General features: G+C 40.1%; 2 long non-coding RNA genes and 1 other non-coding gene across 4 annotated transcripts in view; 1 reads left to right on the top strand and 2 right to left on the bottom strand.

The window, feature by feature from the left end:
- Window positions 1–21,873, bottom strand: part of LOC148896697 (uncharacterized) — a 68,757-nt gene that overhangs the window by 26,835 nt on the left and 20,049 nt on the right. The window lies entirely within an intron of this gene.
- On the bottom strand, window positions 35–21,607 carry LOC148896698 (uncharacterized). Its single transcript, XR_016115379.1, has 3 exons — window positions 21,504–21,607; window positions 718–796; window positions 35–633 (listed from the first exon to the last, which is right to left on the bottom strand). It is a non-coding gene; the product is annotated as an uncharacterized LOC148896698 (long non-coding RNA).
- trnaf-gaa (transfer RNA phenylalanine (anticodon GAA)) lies at window positions 16,565–16,637 on the top strand. The gene has a single exon. It is a non-coding gene; the product is annotated as a tRNA-Phe (tRNA).

Here is a 21,873-nt window from a genome sequence, read left to right as displayed (position 1 = left end):
TGATTATAGCACAATGTGGAACAGAGTAATAAAACACAATTGCTACTAAACAACTTTGATACAAATTCACCAGCTGAAAAAAATAACACAATAATAATAATAATAATAATAATAATAATAATAATAATAATAATAATAATAATAAATATGCCAGTAGATAGATAGCTCAATAGATAGCAAGATCATAATAATAAATCGTAAATAAATAAGAGAGTCGATGGATGGATGGATGGATGGATGGATGGATGGATGGATGGATGGATGGATGGATGGATGGACAGACGGACAGACAGACAGACAGACAGACAGACAGACAGATAGATAGATAGATAGATAGATAGATAGATAGATAGATAGATAGATAGATAGATAGATAGATAGATAGATAGATAGATTTTTTTTATAGTTTTGTCTTTTTTGTATTCTCCTGAAATATGTTTATCAGGGAAAAAAACTGGACCCGTTGTGAAACTCCAATCTCGCAAGTGAAAACGAAAAGACAAAAGGCACTTTAATTGGACGGAAGCCCAATGAAGTCACACTCGCTCATGGCCGACGCATCGCCGGCCTCAATTAATGGCGGTCAAGCAGGCAATTAAGAGATGCGTCCTAGCGGGGCAGGTAGCGGGAATCCTGAAAGCCAGAGGGGTAGGGGGAGCAGCATGCTCCATGATGACTATTGATCCACGGGCCATTGGAGCATCAGCCGCCACTCACCTCACTTTCGCGACTCCCTTTTCCGACACGGCGCCATTGCTTGACGGACTCAATCAGTGGCTGGCAGACCCGTTTCGAACTGACTCGTGATCAAAAAGACAGGTCAACAGGTCAAAGAATGCACAGCATAAAAGAAGTCTTTACAGTGTATGAACTCTAACAGTATCCCACCTATAACCACTGAACCACATATGTATCTCATTTATTTTCCCCCGTATTTCCATACTTTTTAGAGCATTTTATGGAGCTTTAAAGGACCGACACCACCGGACAAGTTGTGTCCATAACTTGTAAAATCACTTCAAATGACTTCTACTGAGCGTATTTTACAAAGATTCCACGGCATATAGCTATATTTTACGTTTTAAGACTAGCGGTAAATATTCAGGAAGTCTTGTTTTCGAGTTGATGACGACGCCTGACCTGACGTCACGTCTGGAACGCCCCTGACCGAGAAAGCGACACACAATGCATTTTGGGTACTTTGTTTGGTCTGAAAATTTCCTGTTGATCCATGTTGCGAAATTAGAAGGAAAACGCAAATAACGCAATGGTGAATCGTTGTGTGTTGCACCAAGACTACTATTTGATACTAGTTGACAAATTCCCAGTAGACAAATCAGCCCATTTCCCACGGAGCTTGGGCGGCATCTTGAGCATTTTCTGGGACGGTACATTGGAGTCCTGATGGCTGGAATTGCTCCGGGAGGACTTGTTTAATTAATTGCAAACATTTATGCTTTCCTCTTCAGAACTATTTCAATCATATTCATAACTGGATGAGTAACAAGAAAGCATCTTCTCTGAATCTGAACTCTCTGAAGCCATTGGTTTGTGTCTGGAGTATCCTGGCATGACGTCACGAACAAGGGGGCGGGACCTTCTGAAACTTGGTATCTCCGAGGTCATTTTGAAGTAGATTTGGGGCACTTTAACTCATTTTTATTGGTGTTTTGTATTTGACTAAAAATATCAGCCTGCGTGTTTTGGGTATTATAGATGGTATAAAATATTTTTCTGATGTCAGTTAGGAAACAAAAAAATTGTGTTGTTTGTCCTTTAAAGGTCCAATACCAAAAATTAAATGTACTCTGCTTATCTGTCAACCACAAAACAAAAGAAAAGATGGTTTCCAGCATTTTGCATTGAGTAATCTGCGCCAGTTGGTTTCATTGATAAGCTAGCTGAAAAAAAGCAGTTTGTGTGGGGAAAGACACACTTTTATGGTGGTCAACTACCTCTAACCTTCACAAATGGGGTTTGCATGTTGTTTTTGCCTGCGTGAGTTTTCTCCGGGTACTCCGGTTTACCCCCAGTTAGCCACCAATTATATTAATGCTTTGAGAACAGAAAGACAGCCAGAGAAAGAGCAAGGCGCAACTGTAAGAAGCTGGACCAAGAATGTATTTATCGTGTAAATAATCATCAGCAGCAGGATCAGCCAATGGCTGATCCATCTTCAAGTTAATTGATAAACTCACTTAGCAATCATCCTGATGGACAACTTCCACGTCTTTAACATATACAAGCACACACACATGCACACACTCACAGTGATAAATACCTTCCTGTGTTATCACTGACTTCCTGTTTGTGCATTTTTGTGCTGTTCTTAGCTGACACTTGATACTTAAACTTTCTCCAAAACGTCAGAACAGGAGCACAAATCAGTGATTAGAAAAAGAATACACATTTCTTCTATTCTTTTTATTTTTTGGGAAATGTGTGTGTGCATGCGTGCGTGTACGTTTGTGTGCGTTTGTCTGCGTGTGCACGAATGACATCTGTGATCTGCGTTGCCCTGGCTGGTCCAAATGGGCGCGTGATGAAGATTAAAGAGCGGAACAAGTATGACGGTGATGTGATGAGCAATTCATTGCTTCTCTTCTTCCTGTTGATAACCGCATAAGAAAACAGACTGATCATGCCCTTGTTAGCCAATGCTAATGTGCGCACGACAGCAGGAAATTACAATGACCAACTATATTCTGGACATATGGTGAACTGTCGCTTATTGCTTACTTACAAGAGGTGAAAATACAGGACATGATACAGAGAGAGAAGATTGTTCTTCTTTCTATTATTTTACCCTTCTGACACAATTTTAGCCCATTAAAATTGAGTAAAAAGATGCTCTTTTTTTAAGTACAGAATTCCTTCGCACTTGTTTTTACTCTTGCAGTAAAGTCTCGTTATATCGATAGTACTGCTTATTACGATACTATTTCTATATGAACGCAAGGAGAAAATTTACATGCCGCAGGATCGGATATATCGATACTGCGGTTATATCGTTATTTTTTCCGACTCCCGAGAATATCGATATATGTGTGTATATATATATATATATATATATATATATATATATATATATATATATATATACAGTAAAGTCTCGTTATATCAATATCGGTTATATCGATAGTACTGCTTATTACGATACTATTTCTATGAACGCAAGGAGAAAATTTACATGCCGCAGGATCGGATATATCGATAGTCCGGTTATATCAATATTTTTTGATGCTTTTTAAATAAAAGCATCAACATTCTACATTGTTTTGTCCAATAAATTCCTATATTGACCAAATATTTTTTTTTTTTATTGTCTGACCTATACTGTAAAATTTGTTTGACCACTAATGAAAGAAAACATAACATTGTGTTTATTGTTACATTGGACTGCTAACCTATTATTGGAAACACACTAAGAGAGCTAAAGAAATTTAGCATTGAGCTATCAATATCTGTAAACCTTTAAACAAATGCAGCAAGCAAATACCATATTTTCCATTGTATAAGGCGCACCCAAAAGCCTTGATTTTCTTCAAACGATGACCCTGCAACTTATACGCAGGTGCGCCTTATATGTGAAGTAATATTGAGCCACAACAGGTCTCGCAACTACTGTCAGCAGCCACTGACTCCATTTTCCCTCTGTAGAAGAAGTAGTGCGTAACCCCGGCCTCTACTGTAGCGACTTATAAATGTGGTGTGCCTTATATTTGGAACGTTATATATATTTATATATTATATTTGGAAAACTTTTTTCATTCATTGAAGGTGCGCCTTATAGTCCGGTTTACCTTATATATGGAAAAAATGAAATGAATGAAAATACACCATTCACTGGGGGTTCACCATATGTGCCTTATGTACCGGAAAATACGGTAGGTATTATTATTTTTTTTTCGTGTTTTGATATTGGGCAGGGAAGTCAAAATACCTGATTAGGCTAACGACATTTCCCCTGGGCGGGGACCAAAGTGTGTTCGTTTGTGGCTTTCATGCAGTTAGCGTATCATTGGGCGAGTGTGTGTTTAGCATGCGCCTGGCGTGTCATATGTAGTATGTCGGCGTGGTTGTGTCTCGTTAGCATGTCAGCATGTCGTTAACGTCTGGCAGTGTGTAGTTCGCGTACGCTTCTTCACCCTGTGACCATGTCGCCGCTTTTTCATGTGACTGTCACACATGGTCGACACACTGACTTTGTGTGCATTTTTTGTACACGTGCGCACCCACGAGCGTGTGCCAGTTTAGCACTGCTAAAAGTGCATCCTCAGCTGTTTTCCCTAGGAAAGCGTTCCAAGCGCCCCTCCGCCTTTGCCTCCCCCTATTTCCCTGCGGCATTTCTCCAGGTAGCGTTCTCCAAAGTCTCGCTATTAATAAGCAACATATTTGATTAGCTGTGTGCAGCAGTTGTCTACAGAAGCCCTACCAAACAAGCATGCCATATGAGCAGCGTGCGGTCTCGGCTTGGCAGAATTATTTAAGGTGTGACGCTACCCCGAGGGTCCCCAACATGCTTTTTGCAGGGTGGCTGCGCGCGGAGGTGTCGGTGGTGCGAACGTGCTGCTCACCGGCGCCAACGCCTCAGGTGAGCTGAGAAGTTCTTTTGTGTTGGGGAATTGTTGTTCAAAGCTGTTTTTTTTCTTTTTGAAAGTGTTGAGGTGTCAATTAGGCGAGCAAGCAGCTTGCAGCACCTTCAAACCCACTCATTAACACTACATACACACACGCACATACAAACATACACACTTGTTTGTTTGTGGAACCGGGACACAGCATGCTGCAACAAGTTATGTTTTGTGTGCGTGAGTGTTGATTTCCACAAGAAATTACTTTTTTTGTATTATTGCAAGATTTCGGATTGATCCAAATTATTGACATTACACTGACCTACCTATGTTTACAAACTAACATTTCAAATTCATCATCTAAGATGAGGATGTCCAACTAATTGTTTGCCACGGGCCACATTGTAGTTATGGTTTCTTCTCAGAATTTAAAAACAATTACTGTTATTGTGGTTTACATATGACAAGACTCAGACTTTAGCAAGCATCATGGAATTTCACAAGTTTGATTTGCTTTCGTAGGCCGAATAAAATGATATGGCGGGCGAATTTTGGCCCCCGGAGCTTGACTTTGACACCTGTGATCTAAGACATCATGTTTTCTGCCCTCTGACTCTTTGCTCATGAAACACTTTTCGAGCTTGATACATCTTGCAATTTGCAAAGCATAAATGATCATCGTTTTGGTATATTAGTCGTTATTGATTGTGAAGCGCTCCATGTAATGTGCAGTATGTGCAGTACAGTATTTCATTTTTTTGCTGTTCCAGGTGGGTTCATTTGGGTATATGCATTGAATCAAAAACTACAATACTGAAAAAAAAACTCAATTAATCCATTGAAAAGAGAAAACACTTTATTGCTATCTCGCAGTTTTGAAGCAACATTTTTTTTATAGTTTTTTTATAGTACATAAAGGCTAATCGTATCATTCGGTATTGTTATGTGGTCTGTTTGTATGTGTTGCTGCTCAGCGTGTGTTTAAAAAAAGGCACTTATGTGAAGGTTTGACTTATCACAACAATAATGCTAATTTCTGTTAGCCCGTCAATGGGAATTCCCATTCAACATTACCATTAAGCTATCGGATTTATAAATCATTTGGTTGACTACGTTGATGTTTAAATTGATAATTCTGAATACTTTTCTGTTTTGTGTGTCGTGTTTTTGATAATAATTTAACTCCTTCACTGCAAGTGTAATGTGGAGCGGCATTCCCAAGTTTTGGTTTTTCTTGCGGGGTGTGCCGATATCGTGCTGGTCTGACCTCTGGGATTTTTTTTCCCTCCGACGAGGGGGAGCATTTGCCTTTTGTCCATGTCAACGCTTTGTTACAGCTTCAGTTAAAGCGCTATTAAAATCAATATCAGTGACGTGCAGTCAGGGCAGGCAGGTGAGGCCATGCCTCACCTGTCATCATGGAAATACCAAATGAAAAAAAAAACAGTTATATTTATTTAGTGATTTGTACTTTAAAGTTATTTTCTATTTAACTTCACCACTTTTGGATTTTTTTTCAAAACCGCTGAATTTTCGCATTCACCGTTCAAATACTAAGTGGAGACGAGCGGTGAGGCAGCAGCCGGCTGAGTCTCACCATGGATTGCGCAATGACTATGCTAACTGTGCTGGCTTGCTCTGCAGTGAGACAGCATTGCTGTCCCTCTGCATATTGCTAATAAAGTGTTCAAACACTTTCGTATGTGAAATAAATGTCTACTGTTTAGCTGGTGTATATAATGTAGAGTCGCTTTACATTATAAACACTGTACTATAGTGCTTATTTTGTTTTATTTTTATCAAAACTGTGTGCATCGGTGAGGCACACAGTTCTCCTGCCTCATGACAGGGGGCGCTGGTGATTACAGATTCTTCTTGCGCCTCTTTGGCTGCAGAATAATAGAATTAGTGAGAGCAAGCTACAGTAAACAGTTAGCAAGTTAAGTGCAACCATCCAGTCATTTTTTTCATGTTGCTTGGCCTTATTTTCGGAATGGAGGATTACATCTAAATTATATCTAAATTGAAAGACATAGAGAGACTTTTAAAACTGAAGAAAGATAAGGAAGGCTTCTACAAAGAAGATATTGATGCCTTTCTTCAGAAGGAGTGGCACATTGACTTCATTTATAAGTAAAGGTAACATGATAATAAGGTTTTTTAAATTACTTTTTTCGATGCTATCTATGTTTATATAGAGAATGCTGACATGACATTTTAAACAAAACACACTAACTGTTGCCAATCAAATGGTGAATCAATAAACTACTCTGTAGAGTTCATATGTTTGTAAATCTGACCGTGATGACGTCAGTGCCTCACCAGCCTTGAACCTCACCGCACATCACTGATCAATATGTATGTATGGTATTATATTTTGTACAACCTCTTCCATTTCAAGATCAGATAACTCCAGACTCATATAAATTAGGAATTAACACTTTTTTTCTGATGAAAGAAGTGAGTCTCAGGTTTTAACTGTGTGGAATTTTCATGTAGTCCTATAACTCAATACTCTGTGGGTCCTGCAATTTGAGAGATAATGACAAAAACCCTGGCACTGGAGGGAGTGGACACATTTTTGCACATTGTCTGCCAGTGAATGAGTTGAACAGGGTTAAAAACAGCTTCGTGAGCAAGTGACAATGGATTTTTAAAAAAGGTTCTCCAGAAGTTTAAAGAAAAAGGTGACCCACTGACATAATAACTTGAACAGGCGCTAACCGTGTGGCGTACAACCATATTACAAAAATGGGGACTGTTAATGTTAGCAAAATAAAAAAAATAGAGTAGGATAGATAGAATAGTTTTAAGAGGTTTAAATTGGTTTGGAGGGGTGAGATAACTTTTTTTTTTTATTTATTTCTTTTTATGTTGGGTCTGGAACAGTACGGGATATCGTTGCGTTATTTAGCTGTCCCTTCCACCATCTTTCCTGTTCTGTTGCCAGTTGCCCCAGGAAGTGACTTGAACAGGAAGTCTTTTTTTCTGTGTTTGCATGTGTTTTGTTTTTCCTTATACTTCCAAGATATAACGTTGCTTACCAAGTTTCAAATCTTTTACTATCAAAACAACAATAACAACGATGGGGGATCCCGACATCCGAGCGGCGAGTTTGTCCTGCCGCTGATTATGCTCCCGACAGGCCGCCGTTTGTCAAGCTCCGGCGCGGCGCGACGGGGCGCCTTGATGACTTAATTGCTTGTAAAAGGCTCGTTAAGGCTTCCTATCCATCATAAGTCATTCGTCGAGCAACAACTTTTGAGCTGCGCTTAATGACAATTAGTGACGTGAAAACATTTTCAATCATTTGACTTTGTCCTCTTTGTTGAGAGATTCTTGAGGTATGGATGCCGTTGGGCCGCAAAAAATATGAACATTGAGAAGGAAAATTGACTAGATGTCCTTGTATGACAAGATTTTTAAAATCAAGAAACCTGATTTATGAGTCATCCTTCTAAAAAAAATATTGCTAAGGTTCCACAGATGTGCTCAGCACCCCTCAAATCGAGTGAAAACATAAATGGAACACATATGGTAATGTAACCTCTTTTCGTGAGGACAGCGTGTCAGTCAGCAATAGACTGAGTGAATTACTGAATGAGACAAAGACATCAAAATCCAATGACAAAATGAGAACAATTTTGAAGACTAGCTCATTGCAGGAGTATTAGAAGGATTAGCAAAACGTGCTTCCAAAAATTAGCTGCTAAAGGAGCAAAGACTTCTGCTATCACATCAACGAAAATGACATTCTGTCTTCGATAAAGTCAAATATTACAATAATGTTGTCTTGGAATTAATGTTTTCAACTAGTTAAGCTTTAGCGTTGGCTTCTATACAGTTAGTGAAAGAAGATAGTACAGATTCACTTTCGAGGGACTTAGCAAGCTAACTAGCATAGCTAACATCAGCTTGTTTCTGCTTCAAAATCAGAATCAGTGTTTGGACAAGTATGTAAAACACACAAAGGTCGTTTGAGCCACTCTAGTATTACAGTAAGTATCAATTATAGTAAAAGGGTTTTTTTTACAACCAGCTATTGGCGTTAATCTCCATACAGTTGGTGAAAGAAAATACTACCAGTTCATTTTCAAGGTAATTAGCTAGCTGACTAGCATAGCTAAAATCTGCTTGTTTCCACTTCAAAATCAGAATCCGCTTTTGGACAAGTATGTAAAACACACAAAGGTCATTTGAGCCACTTTAGCATTACAGTAAGTAGCAATTATAGCAAAAAGGAACCTTTAGGACAAAACAAATAAGCAGAGAAAAGCATACATTGAGAAATAACTACTTGTATGGTTGAATTGTGTGTTTTTATTTTGTTTTATTTTTATCTTTACTACTGTACCAAAACAGTGTGTTTGTCTGTGTGTTTAAAAATAAATTAATATAATTGCAGTCAATGGAAATATGAAACTGCAGTGTTTTTGTTCAAGGTTAGAAACTGATACCAGTCTATGTCTACTTGCAAGCATCCATGCATATATTTAATTGAACTAATTCAATCATCTTTTCGTCTCAGTGGCCGTTTCTCGGATTCTTTTTCTGACGATCCGGACTGACTGGAAACAAGACGACGGCGAAGGAGCAGTCATCCGGCTGCTCGGAGGATCTTCACAAGACACCCTCGGCGGTTCTAGCAGGTGCAAAGTCAGAATTGGATGCTGTTTCGTATTAATTGGCGATCATTTGCGGAGCTCTTTTGCCAAGAGCGAGTCTTACAAGCCCCCAGCTGGGGTTGTCGTGGGGGGGCAGGCCTGTTGGCATTGTGGCAGCATATGTTTGGTGCCAAGGACGCCAACCATTTGCATTTCTTTTCGGGGCGAATTTTACAAAGATGCTTTTGTGTGGCGGAGAGCGTTGCAATTAATCATGAGTGAAATGTATCGGCTGATGAAAAGCCATAATTCTACTTGGGGTGGCGGGGGGAAAGTTGCAGCATCTGCACTGCACCCGTGCCCCTCAAACCACATCCCGCACAGCACCCTCCCCTTTTTTGGGGGGTTTGGGGGGGTGATGAATATGCCTTGAACCTCAAGTAGTTCAATGTGCTGACAGGAAGAAAAGCAACAATGATGTCTTTTTGTGTTGTGCCATAAGTCATGAAAATAGTTCTGCACAACGGTGGGGGCGGATCATGTCGCACGCGTGTGATTGACGCGACTTGAAATGTGACTTTGACGGACTCATTTCTCAAACAAGCACTGTTGCTATTGCTTTTGGGACTTCAAAAGAGCCAGTTAAACAATTTGGTGTTCAAAACTGGAGTTAGACTTGTGTTTGAGGGAAATGGGGTAGAAATTAGGATTAGGGTTCAGATTTGAACATTAATGAATAAATTATGGGAATGAAGTCTAGGATGGGAGTTAATTGTTTGGATTTGAATTAAGAGATGGTGTGAGTGAGGTCAGGAGTGCACAATCGGTCACTCAGAGTCGACGGATAGTCTGCTGACTGGTCATAAGAGGTTTCTATGTGTGGTACCATGTTATTATTATTTTTTTATAAGTACTTGGGGTCAACTGTCCAGAGCAATGGAGAGTGTGGAAAAGAGGTGATGAAGCGTGTCCAGGCAGGCTGGAGCGGCTGGAGAAAAATGTCAGGTGTGATGTGTGATAGAAGGGTTTCAGCTAGGATGAAAGGAAAAGTGTATAAAACAGTGGTGAGACCAGCCATGATGTTTGGACTGGAGACAGTACCACTGAAGAAAAGACAGGAAGCAAAGCTGGTGGTAGCAGAGCTGAAGATGTTGAGGTTTTCTTTGGGAGTGACCAGGTTGGATAGGATCAGGAATGAGTACATTAGAGGGACACCTCATATTAGAGGCTTTGGAGAGAAAGTCAGAGAGGCCAGACTGAGATGGTTTGGACATGTCCAGGGGAGAGAGACCGAATATATCGGGAGAAGGATGCTGAGCCTTGAACTGCCAGGCAGGAGACCAAGAGGAAGACCGAACAGGAGGTTTATGGATGTGGTCCAAGAGGACATGAAGGGCGCTGGTGTGAGAGAAGAGGATGCACAAAACCGGGATAGATGGAGGACATTGATTCGCTGTGGTGACCCCTGAAGGGAAAAGCCGAAAGGAAAAGAAGAAGAGGACATATTTTGTATTGATAGACATGACAGCCTAAGCACCCCACCAGTTTAATGTCCACAAAAAGGTAGATTAGGAACTAACTAACTAACTAACTAAGTAACTAACTAACTACGCACACGCGGACACGCACGCACGCACGCACACACACACACAGACAGACAGACAGACAGACATACAACGTCACCGTTGACAGGTGTCAAAGTTAAGGACCCGGGGTAAGATCCGGTCCACATCATTTTATGTGGCCCGTGGGAGCAAATCATACGTGTCAACTTTCATGATTCTTGTGGAAATTTGTTCCAAAATGTTACATTGTGATGGGTAATATAAAATAGTCAGATTTTTCAGCGGAAAGCTGTAACAAAAACATGTTTGACACCTCAAGTTCAAGTGCATATATTAACTCATTGACTGCCATTCCCGAATTTATTTGGGAATTTAAAAGCATGACATGGAGCGCAATTCCCGAATTTGTTCAAGTTGTGTTTTTTTTTTTCTTGCGTAGGGTCCCGATAAAGCGCTGGTCAGACCTCTGGCAATGTTTTTACCTACCACAAGGGGCAGCATTTGGCTTTTTTTCTATGTTAGCGCTTTGTTACAGCTTCGGCTGGTGTTAAAGCGCTATATAAATCAATATGTATGTATTGTATTTTGTACAGCTGCCCCCATTTCAAGCTCACATAACTCCTAACCCATATAATTTAGGAATTATTAAGAAGAGAGTCTAAGGTTTCTTATTATTGAATATTTCTGTAGTCCTAAAATTCAATATTCTGTGGGTCCTGCAATTTGAGTGAGAATGACAATAACCGTGGCACTGGAGTGGACACATTTTGGCACTTCGTCTGGCAGTGAATGAGTTAATATGGTGGGGAAGGTTCATGGTTGGCGTCAGGGTCAGTGAATTACCATTGGTTTAAAGTATGTTTAAGACTAGTTTAAGGCTGGGGAGTGAGAGCTAATGTAAAAATTGGGATTAGTTGGTGTCTTTGTTTTTTGTTGGGATTAAAGGACAACCGACACCAATTTTTTTGTTTACTAACTGACATCAGAAAAACGTTTTATAGCATCTAAAATACCCAAAACACGCAGGCTGATTTTAAGTCAAATGAAAAACACCAATAAAAATGACTTAAAGTTTCCCAAAACGACTTCAAAATAACCTCAGAAAGTTTCCGTTTTTAGAAGGATTCCTGAATATTTAGCGCGAGTCTTAAAACGTAAAATGTAGCTATATGCCGTGGAATCTTTGTAAAATATGCTCAGTAGAAGTCATTTGAAGTGATTTTACAAATTATGGACCCAACTTGTCCGGAGGCGTCATTTGTCCTTTAAGGGGTTAATGCATTGGCAATAGGAGGAGTTTGGGCTAAATTAGGAACAGAGGCTTCGAGTTGTATTATAGATCAGGATGAGAAGTAAAGGACTCCGGTTGTCTTAAAAAGGGACACTTTTGACTGTCTTACTTTTTGACCTACCGCGTGTCGTCGCTGCCATTTTTCAGGACGTCTAATTGAGCCAATTAAACAATTGATTTAGCGTTGGGATTAGAGGCGCCGCAGCTTTTATGTGTTGCGAGACCAAAGCGATGTCCCTGTCAAGCCATGGACATGCTCCAGGTTTTTTTTCGTCCTTTGGCAAGGTGGCTCCAGATGGATATGCGGGTTTCGGGGCTCTGCAGTGCGGTGGGTGGCCAACTGGTCCAAAACTGACACGCTGAGCCCAAAGCAACCAGACTTGTAAATTTCCATTCTGTTTTCTTTGGTTTTGTTGCTTGACTGCAATCATAGCAAGGGATTAACCTCAAGGCAAAACGAATGAAGTTGATTGATATACAGTGTAACGTGGACACTTTTGAGTGCCTCGTTGTTGAAAGTTAAAGTGCGCATGCCATAGAGGCAAAGATGGAAGTAGGAGGAGTTTTTATTTATTTATTTGACATAATCTGTCATGACATCGGTCTGCTGATTAGGATTTCATAATCATTTTAGAGTGCCACCTTGTTGGCCATTACCGTGTGTGCTCAACACAAACGGACTAGTGGAATAATTCAATATTTTTTTTATTGGTTTTAATTGTTTTTTTTAATTATTATTTTGCAGTGTTGTTAAAACATTTTTGTAAGGTTGGAGACTAGGGAGAAAGGTCAGGATCAAGGTTTGGTTCCAGTAGGATTAACTCATTCAATGCCAAACGTGCAAAAAATGTGTCCACTCCGGTGCCAGGGTTTTTGTCATTGTCACTCGAATTCCGGGACCCACAGAATAATGAGTTTTAATAATAATAATAATAATAATAATAATAATAATAATACATTTCATTTATAAGCGCCTTTCAAAACTCTCAATTACACTAGGACCACATAAACATTAAATGCAGTGTAGCAAACCTTAGACTCTCTTCTTTCATCAGAAAAAAAAAGTTAATTCCTCAATGATATGGGTCTGAAGTTATATGAGCTTGAAATGAGGGTGGCTGTCCAAAATCCAATGCAATACATACATATTGGTTTATTTAGTTCTTTAACACCAGCCAAAGCTGGAACAAAGCACTAACCTGGGAAAAGTGAAATGCTGACCCCTTGTGGAAAGGGAAAAAAACATTACCAGAGGCCATGGCCAACGCTTTATCAGCACGCAAACAAGAAAAAACAAAACCCGAACAAATTTGAGAATGGAAATGAATGAGTTAGGGGTGAATGGTCAAGGTCTTCAGTGTTCCAAACATGTGATCTGAAATCATTTGATCAAAGCCAGTGATGCGAGTTGTTGCACTCTTGCATCATATTTTATATTAGTGTTCCCGTTTGAGGACTGAAAAGATAAGAAAAAGGTGTGAGGGTCTACATTGAGGGCCTTCCTTTCAATTTATGAGCAAATACACAATTGAGCCCCATGGACACATGGATGCATAAAAAAAAAAGTTTCAACAACTTTTTCCTCTGACACCTCATATTCTCTCCCTGGCTCAGTGCACCCCCACCCATTTTTTTCCTTTCTTTAATATTTTTTTTACCCTCCCTATTCCCCTCTTCTAAATGTACAAAACGCCTCTCATCAAAGCCTTCATTAACAAGGAAGGTTAATTAAAAAATAAATGCGTAAACATCAATATCAGCGTCGGGGCGATGCATAATGCGGCGTAATGATGTTTGAGGGGGGCTTTAGCACCTCGCTGGGACCCCTTGGTACCTCTCAGGCGCTTGCTTACGTTGTAAGCCTTTGTTGTGTGACAACAAAGAGATTGATGTTAAATTCATCAGCGGATGAATATTTCAATTGCGTTTGCTTTATAGTTGAGCCGCTGTTGGCATTTCCATTTTGCCTCCATATGTGCAGCCATGTTAAGTGCAATCATTACCATTTTCTACCTGGGGGTCTGCCAGGGATAACAGTCCCCACTGATAGCTCTATTCTGCACACGAGGGGAGGCACACATGCATCTTTTAAAAGGTGTGTTTGCGGCACCTACACAGCTATTATTCTCCCGTGTGTATGTGAGCATGTCTATACGCGAGTTTATGTGTGCAAACAGCTGAGTCACGGCCTTTGTGGACACATCAAGTTGGATTAAAAGTCGAAATGAGACTTAAAGTGTCTTTATCACACACCTGAAACCATAAAGGGATTAATTCGTTGCCGTTTGACGAATGGGATGGGAAAATCTGATCTCGAGAGTCTATTTAAAAAATAATAATACAATGATACATCAGCTCACTAACTAAATTGATTCCCAGAAAGTGGGTGTGTGGTGAAAAGTTCATCTTCCCAACATTTATTTCCCATAAGAAACCATTAAAATGAGAATAATCCGTTCCCAGGTCCCCATAAAACATAATTTTTGACTAAATAAGCCTTTAAACTACACAAAATATCCCTTATTTTATGTATAATAAATGTGCTAATATATTGTAATTAAAGAAATAAACTGTACTGTATAATGGTAGCAATGGTCGACTTAGCGTAATGGTATTGAACGCTAAGTAACACAAATGCACACCTCGTTCGTGTTTTTGATTATCTCCTTCTTCTGGTTGGCCGTAATTTTCTTTTGTGTGCTCTTTGGCTTAACAGTCAGTCGTGGGGTCTTTTTTGGTCCCATAATAACAAAAGTACTACGCTCAATAACAAACCACGTCCACACTCAAAGAAAGGGGGTGACGAAAACTAGTCCACCAGCCACCGTGGCACTGTTCTAGCGTGTTGTTTGGTGTTCTTCCGCCGAAAACTAGTCTGTCAGCCACCTTGGCGGCGTATGGATGGTTCGTCCGCCAAAAACTAGTTCGTCAGCCGAGACTATATGCTCGCAAATTTAATGTTCGTGAGGCGAAAAGTTCGTGAGTTGAAGCGTTTGTCAGCGGAGGTATCACTATAATAATAACGTTGTTTTACTCTTCTTGCACACTTTAAACATATAAACTTATCAAAGATGCATTTGAAAATATTCCTAAACACCTGTTTTAACTCTCAAGCTTTCAAGAAGTCCTGTCAAGGAAATAATAATAATAATAATAATAATAATAATAATAATAATAATAATAATAATAATAATAAATGTAATTTACAAGCTCCTTTCAGAGCACCAAAGGACACTTTACAATTAAAAGAAAGATAAACACCAGAACAATAAAAACATAAATAAAATTATAAATAATTAAAGATCTGATTAAACTAAACTGTGAAATGTGAAGAATGGAAAACAATATCCAATAATTAATTCCATGCTGTTTACTTGTTACTACCAGTTAATGTTTACTGTAAAACCAGTCTATGAAACAGAATTAAATCTGCCATCTTTTAACATAGTCAACCAAACCATGTGATTTTGTGCCGCGAACCTCTCTACTAGCTTAATACTAACATGTCTTTCAGCAAATTGTTAAAGCTAATTCGCTATCATCATCTATGTATTATTGACCTGTGGTACAAAATTACCCATTTGAGCTGCCCACCATTTCACTCCAAAATATCCTTAACAACATATTTATCAATGGGGGGGGGGGGGGGCGTCAGGGCCTTCAAGGCCTTCTCTGCTGGACTAAAAATATCTGAATCACAGACTGATGTGAATTATATTTTGTCCATAAATTCATAGTAAATAATTCTGAATTGTCTTTCAGCTTTCTTTCATTACTTTTCCTCTGTCGCGCTGCTGCCAGTGTATTTTCGTATTTAAGCATTTAACCAAGCACAGTTTTGTCATTATTTGGTCAGAAATCTACCTAGACACCTTCATAATCAGTTCTGCGGGCACGAAGATCAATGGAGATGAAACAGTTGCTTTAACCAATCAGAGTTCGAGTTGGCAAGCCAAGGCCTGCTCGAAAGCGCTGGTAACGTCAGAGTTTTTGCAAATTATGATTGGCGATAGTCACGTGATTAGCTAGCCACGAGCCAATCATAGTATCACAAGCCGCTAGTGATAAGCGCATACTGGCCAGAAAACAGCAAATAATATTACAATTTTATGAGGTTATCATGAATTCACACATTCATAGTAAAAATTGGAACAGTTTAATGACGGTATTTCACAAGTTTCTTCAAGTCACAAGTTATTTCCTGGCTAACGACATCCTCTCGTGGACGTGTAGTAACTCACACCACACTCACAGCTGTGGAGTGATTCAGACGTAGCATGACTGAAGGCCTAGGAGTGACATGCATGGTATTTACTCATTTTTGTGGACGAGAAAGTGCCCTTACTATCTTTCCGTCTATTAATTTGCCCACTGTTGTGAATGAATTCAGAAGTTAACTGGAAACTAATTTGTCAAACATTGGCAAAACCGTAAGTTCATCATGAACAGGTGGTCCATTACCTCCCCCCCCAAAAAAAAAAGAAAGAAATCAACATTCTGCGGTAATGCCTATAAAACTTCATGTGATAAGCTGAAATAGCTCAGTTGGGAGAGCGTTAGACTGAAGATCTAAAGGTCCCTCGTTCAATCCCGGGTTTCGGCATATAAAGTACGGTAATACTGTCAAACCTCAGTTTTTGACAATAATCCATTGTAGAAAACTATTTTGGTCGAAAACTGGAACATTTGCCATTATAAGCAATGTCTGCTTTTTTTTAATCGTAATTTAACAATAGAAACACGCCTGCTCACAATGGAACGCTACACGAGGATAATGCGTCGCTCACAATGAGACGTGACACATGGAAGTGACGTATAAGGAAGTGGAGCTGGTCGAGTGGTGCATAGAGGTGCGCTCAGTTTGGTCGAGAACTGATTTTCAGTTGGAAACTGAGGCATAAGAAACCCAAAATTTTGGTTCGAAAACCAAATTGGTCGAGAGCCGAGACATTTGAAAACCAAACTTTGACTGTAGTTTTGCAAAATTCCCCATTGTGGGACTATGAAAGGCTTTCTTATTCTTATCACGGTTGCGAGCTAATGCTAAAGAAGTCACTACAAAACAAATACTACTATAACAAAAACAATTTTGCTAATCGTCATTGCTTTCAATGGAATGAGGCCTCATATATACACACACACACACGCACAAGCACACACTCACACACACTTATTGATGAGCTCCCCCCCAGACACACACGTACACAATCATTAGCATGCTATTGCTACTTAATAGCTCAACACATACTTTGAGTGACAAGTCAATTGGCTGATTGTTGATTATGCTTAGCCAAGGCCATCATGGCGACAATTGTATGTTTTTTATTAGATACACTAGTCTAATAACACCTGATGATAATAATGCTACCATTTTGATTGACACTTACAGAGGTGTCAATTTAATGACACCATGATTGACGTTTTTCTATTTTGTCACCTTCGTGAAGGCCAAAATATGAGCATTAAATCCTTGTTTTGTGAGGCTTATAATAGGCAGGTGCCACATTTTTTGTTCAAACACACTGAGAATCATAACAATGAGGTGAGAAGAAAAAATAACGCAAAATCAATGAATAATACTGTTAGGCATGAGGAATATGTAAAATATGCTGGTTTCAAAATAAAACAAATGGGTTCATGCATTTTTTTCAAGGCGGACATTTCCGTGCTAATCACCACTGCTCACAGTGGTTTTGTCATCGAAAGACATCACAGTGCTGACCAAAAACCTCTGGACACCAGAAGAGTCGTCACTTAAATGGCTCTCGTTCTTTTACTTGCCCATTTATAGGATCATGAATGCCCCATTTAGAGCTCTCGAACGGCACGCTAACCTAGCATTAGCAATCAAAACTGCCGCTATTGTCGCTCGATCTGAATTGCTCGCAGCTGCATTGACCCAGCTAATTTGCTAACGCTAATTCGCTAAAGCTAATTTGCTATGGCTCGTATTGGGTTTAAGTGCACTCCAGGAGGCGCAGCTGCCCTGGAGGGAGGCCTTCGTTTCCCCCAATGGCGCAGGGAGTTATTTAGCATAAGTGGCTGCTATGGGGCACAGGTGGCCTAACCAAGAGGGCGAGTGCCACCCCCCTTGTCAGGGCCCCTGAGTGTCTCAAACGCGAGTATGTGTGTGTGTGTGGGGGGGGGAGCTTGGTTTAAGGAGGGTAATCAGGGTCGTGATCTGATCAGAACGGGCAGGCCTGCAATTAATGTGAAAAGGAGCCGAAAGGTTCGGCAGCTGGCAATTAAAACGACGTCGTTCGCGCTCTGTGGCCTGGAACCGCGTCCCGTTGATGCTTGCCTCCGTGGGAATGAATGAGAACGCAATTCCAGTGCAATTCAGCGGCGTGCGAACGCAGATGTCGACTCTTGAGCGGCTCAATTGACTTTTGAATGGGGAGCATAGGTTGTCAATGGTGTCAATCATCCGCTGATTAGGCTTTGGGCACCAGCCACAATGGACGCCAAATGATACGAACGGGAAGAACACGTATTTCCGCTTGCCTTTTGGAATTCAAGTTAATTTAATGACTTATTTTATTTATTGAATTAGATAGCAGTGGTCGAATGTATGCCTGAATGAATGAATCAACAATATTTTTTTATTAAAAAAATATATACATCTTCGTTAACTAACTATATTTTAGTTGTGTTTATTTATGCTATTATTTTTGCTAAGTGTATTACGATTGTTAATTAAACCGTTACATGTTTTTTAAATTAAATATTAAGCGTAGAACTCTGTAGAGTTCATGTTTGTAAATCTGACTATGATGATGTCAGTGCCTTACCAGCCATGAACCTCACCGTACGCCACTGATATATATATCGGTGCGAAGCCAGTTGTTAGTCACAATCAGTGGGGCCACAGGGAGGGGTCCTCTCTAGGGACCTATCATAGCGGTGTCCGGCGCCACCATGTCTGGACATTAGGGATATATAAATGGGGCCGATACGACCAGTCAGACTTTAGTTCGCTGACGAAGCCTCTTGGATAGGAGGCGAAACGTCCGAAACCTTCACTTTTGTACAGATGACGGCTGAAGAAACCTTGAGAAAATTACATGCAAACAGGGTCGGATATATCGATAGTCCCGGTTATATCGATATTTTTTCGGACTCCCTTGAATATCGATATAACGAGACTTTACTGTATATATATATATATATATATATATATATATACAGTGGGGCCTCGGTTTACGAACACCTTGCCTTACGAACTTTTCGATTTACGAACGTTAAATTGATGAAAATTAAACCTTGGATTAAGCACTACTTTTCGAGATACACCCCCCCCACCACGGCTGGTGGAGTAATCTTGGGCGGAGGAACACCAAAGCACAGGATCGAACAGCGCCCCAGCCGGCCTACCTTTCCACAGCCCCTTTCTATGTGCACTCGTCGTGTACTTTTGACCCCACCACAGGCTCCTGTTCAGCCGAAGAAGACACAAAACAAAATTACAGTGGAGGAGAAGAAGGAGATGATTTAGAAACACGAACGAGGTGTGCGTTTGTGGCGTCACAGGTGCGCACCACAGCTTTCATGTGAATCTCAGCCTGACACAGTCTAGTAACGATATGCTAAATCCACCATTGGTACCATCCTTTACACAAAGGCGATATTTACTCGATGCTTTCACGTGACATGACACCGAACTTGTCACGTGCGAGTTGACAGCTGGGGCGGGGCCGCACTCCCGACCTCCGCCAGCTGCTGTCAATCCCCTAATCACCAATAATGGGACATTTCAACGGGTCGCTGTCACCTCACCAGTGACATGATTACGACGCCTCGTGCCTCGCCTGTGTCTTGGACTTGGCAGCACAAGAGTTTGCTTCGCCCGAGGTGATTGTTAGCCGCGGATCCGGGATCGCGAGTTTTTGCACCCCCATGGAATGATGTACAGGCTTTTATTGAACAGTTCCATCCAGAAAAGACTGTGGCTATGAAAATCATCAACATAATGAATGATAATGTGATGCCTCAGTTTAGTAAGACCTTACAAGTCAGAAAGCAACAGGTGTCCATTAAGAGGCATCAATGACCATCACAAATGTAAATAAAGTGACTATTAAATGTGCAGTGTATTTCTTTCATTACAACACAATAGCACATTTATTATACATAGAATAAGGTATATTGTGTGTAGGTTTAAGGCTTATTTAGTTGAAAATTATATTTTATGGAGACCTGGGAACGGATTATTCTCATTTTAATGGTTTCCTTTGTCTGGGAACCAATTAAGTTCATAAGCCAAGGCCCTACCGTATAATAAATATATGACATATATATATATATATATATATATATATATATATATATATATATATATATATATATATATATATATATATATATATATATATATATGTCAAAGTCAGCTTTATTGTCAAATATACAATACTCTTCCAGCACCTCATCCTCTGTCCCCCATTGTCTGAGACATTCTCTGAGTACATCATCCGTTGGAGCCTTCTCTTTGATTTATTCATTGAGCTTGGATGTTTCATCCTGGACAGTGGCTCTCACACTCACTAGTCCCCGCCCTCCTTCCTTATGGCTTGTGTACAGTCTCAGTGTGCTGGACTTGGGATGGAACCCTCCATGCATGGTGAGGAGTTTTCGGGTCTTAACATCCGCGGTCTGAATCTCTTCCTTTGGCCACCTTATTATTCCTGCGGGGTATCTGATCACTGGCAGGGCATAGCTGTTTATTGCCCGGGTCTTGTTCTTGTCATTGAGCTGGCTTCTTAGGACTTGCCTCACGCGCTGGAGTTATTTGGTCATAGCCGCTTTCCTTGTTGCTAGTTCGAGTTTGCCATTGGCCTGTGGTATACCAAGGTACTTTTAACTGTTTTCAATGTCTGCTATTGTTCCTTCATTGAGTGAGACCCTTTCAGTGTGGACTACCTTACACCTCTTAGTCACCATTCGACTGCATATATATATATATATATATATATATATATATATATATATATATATATGACATGAAATTTTAAACAAAATACGTTAACTGTTGCCAATCAAAAGGTGAATAAACTACTCTGTAGAGTTCATATGTTTGTAAATCTGACTATGATGACGTCAGTGCCTCACCAGCCATGAACCTCACCGCACGTCACTGATATACACATATATATACACATACATATACACACAAAAAAACATCTAAACTACTTTTTTAAATATAGATTCAGATGTCCTCCAGTAAAAAATGGGGTGAAATTTCCATTTATTGCTTCCTGTAGGTGTCAAAGTCAAAGTCAGCTTTATTGTCAAATATACTAATATTCATGACATACAGCACAGATGAAATTACTGTCCTCTCGGACCCAGCGTGCAAAGCACTTATAAGGACTTTAAAAACATAATAAACACGAAAATACCAATTTGCCCAATACATCTGTTTTGTTGCATTTTGTGCGTCAATGCGTTCCCAAGTGGACTCTCTTCCACTGACCTGATGCATTATCTTCTTAATTGGCGCCACCTAGCCCGCAGCACCCATCACCACCACCACCATCCTCCTCCTCCTCATCATCATCATCATCATCTTCACCACCACGTCTGCTTCCTGTCGAGCAGTAATGACGTACGTTGAATAATTGAGCGTCATTATCAAAGTCGAAGTTGTGTTGCACTGTGAAAAGTTGCTATGATGTCGGGCACTCATGACTTATTCACCGCATGGTGCCTCCATCCTGTTTGTCCTCGTTTTAACGCCACGCAAACAGCTCAAATGATACGAGCTGAAAAAAACGTCGCATTCCACTGTAGGGAAAAGTGAGTGTTTACAAAATTGGTTCCCAAACATAAGGCTGCGAGACACC

This window comes from Hippocampus bargibanti, linkage group LG06 (assembly GCF_051943395.1).
Source record: "Hippocampus bargibanti isolate YZ-2025 linkage group LG06, ASM5194339v1, whole genome shotgun sequence".
NCBI lineage: Eukaryota > Metazoa > Chordata > Actinopteri > Syngnathiformes > Syngnathidae > Hippocampus > Hippocampus bargibanti.
Note: the sequence above shows the minus strand (reverse complement) of the source record. Positions and strands in the feature narration are given on the sequence as shown.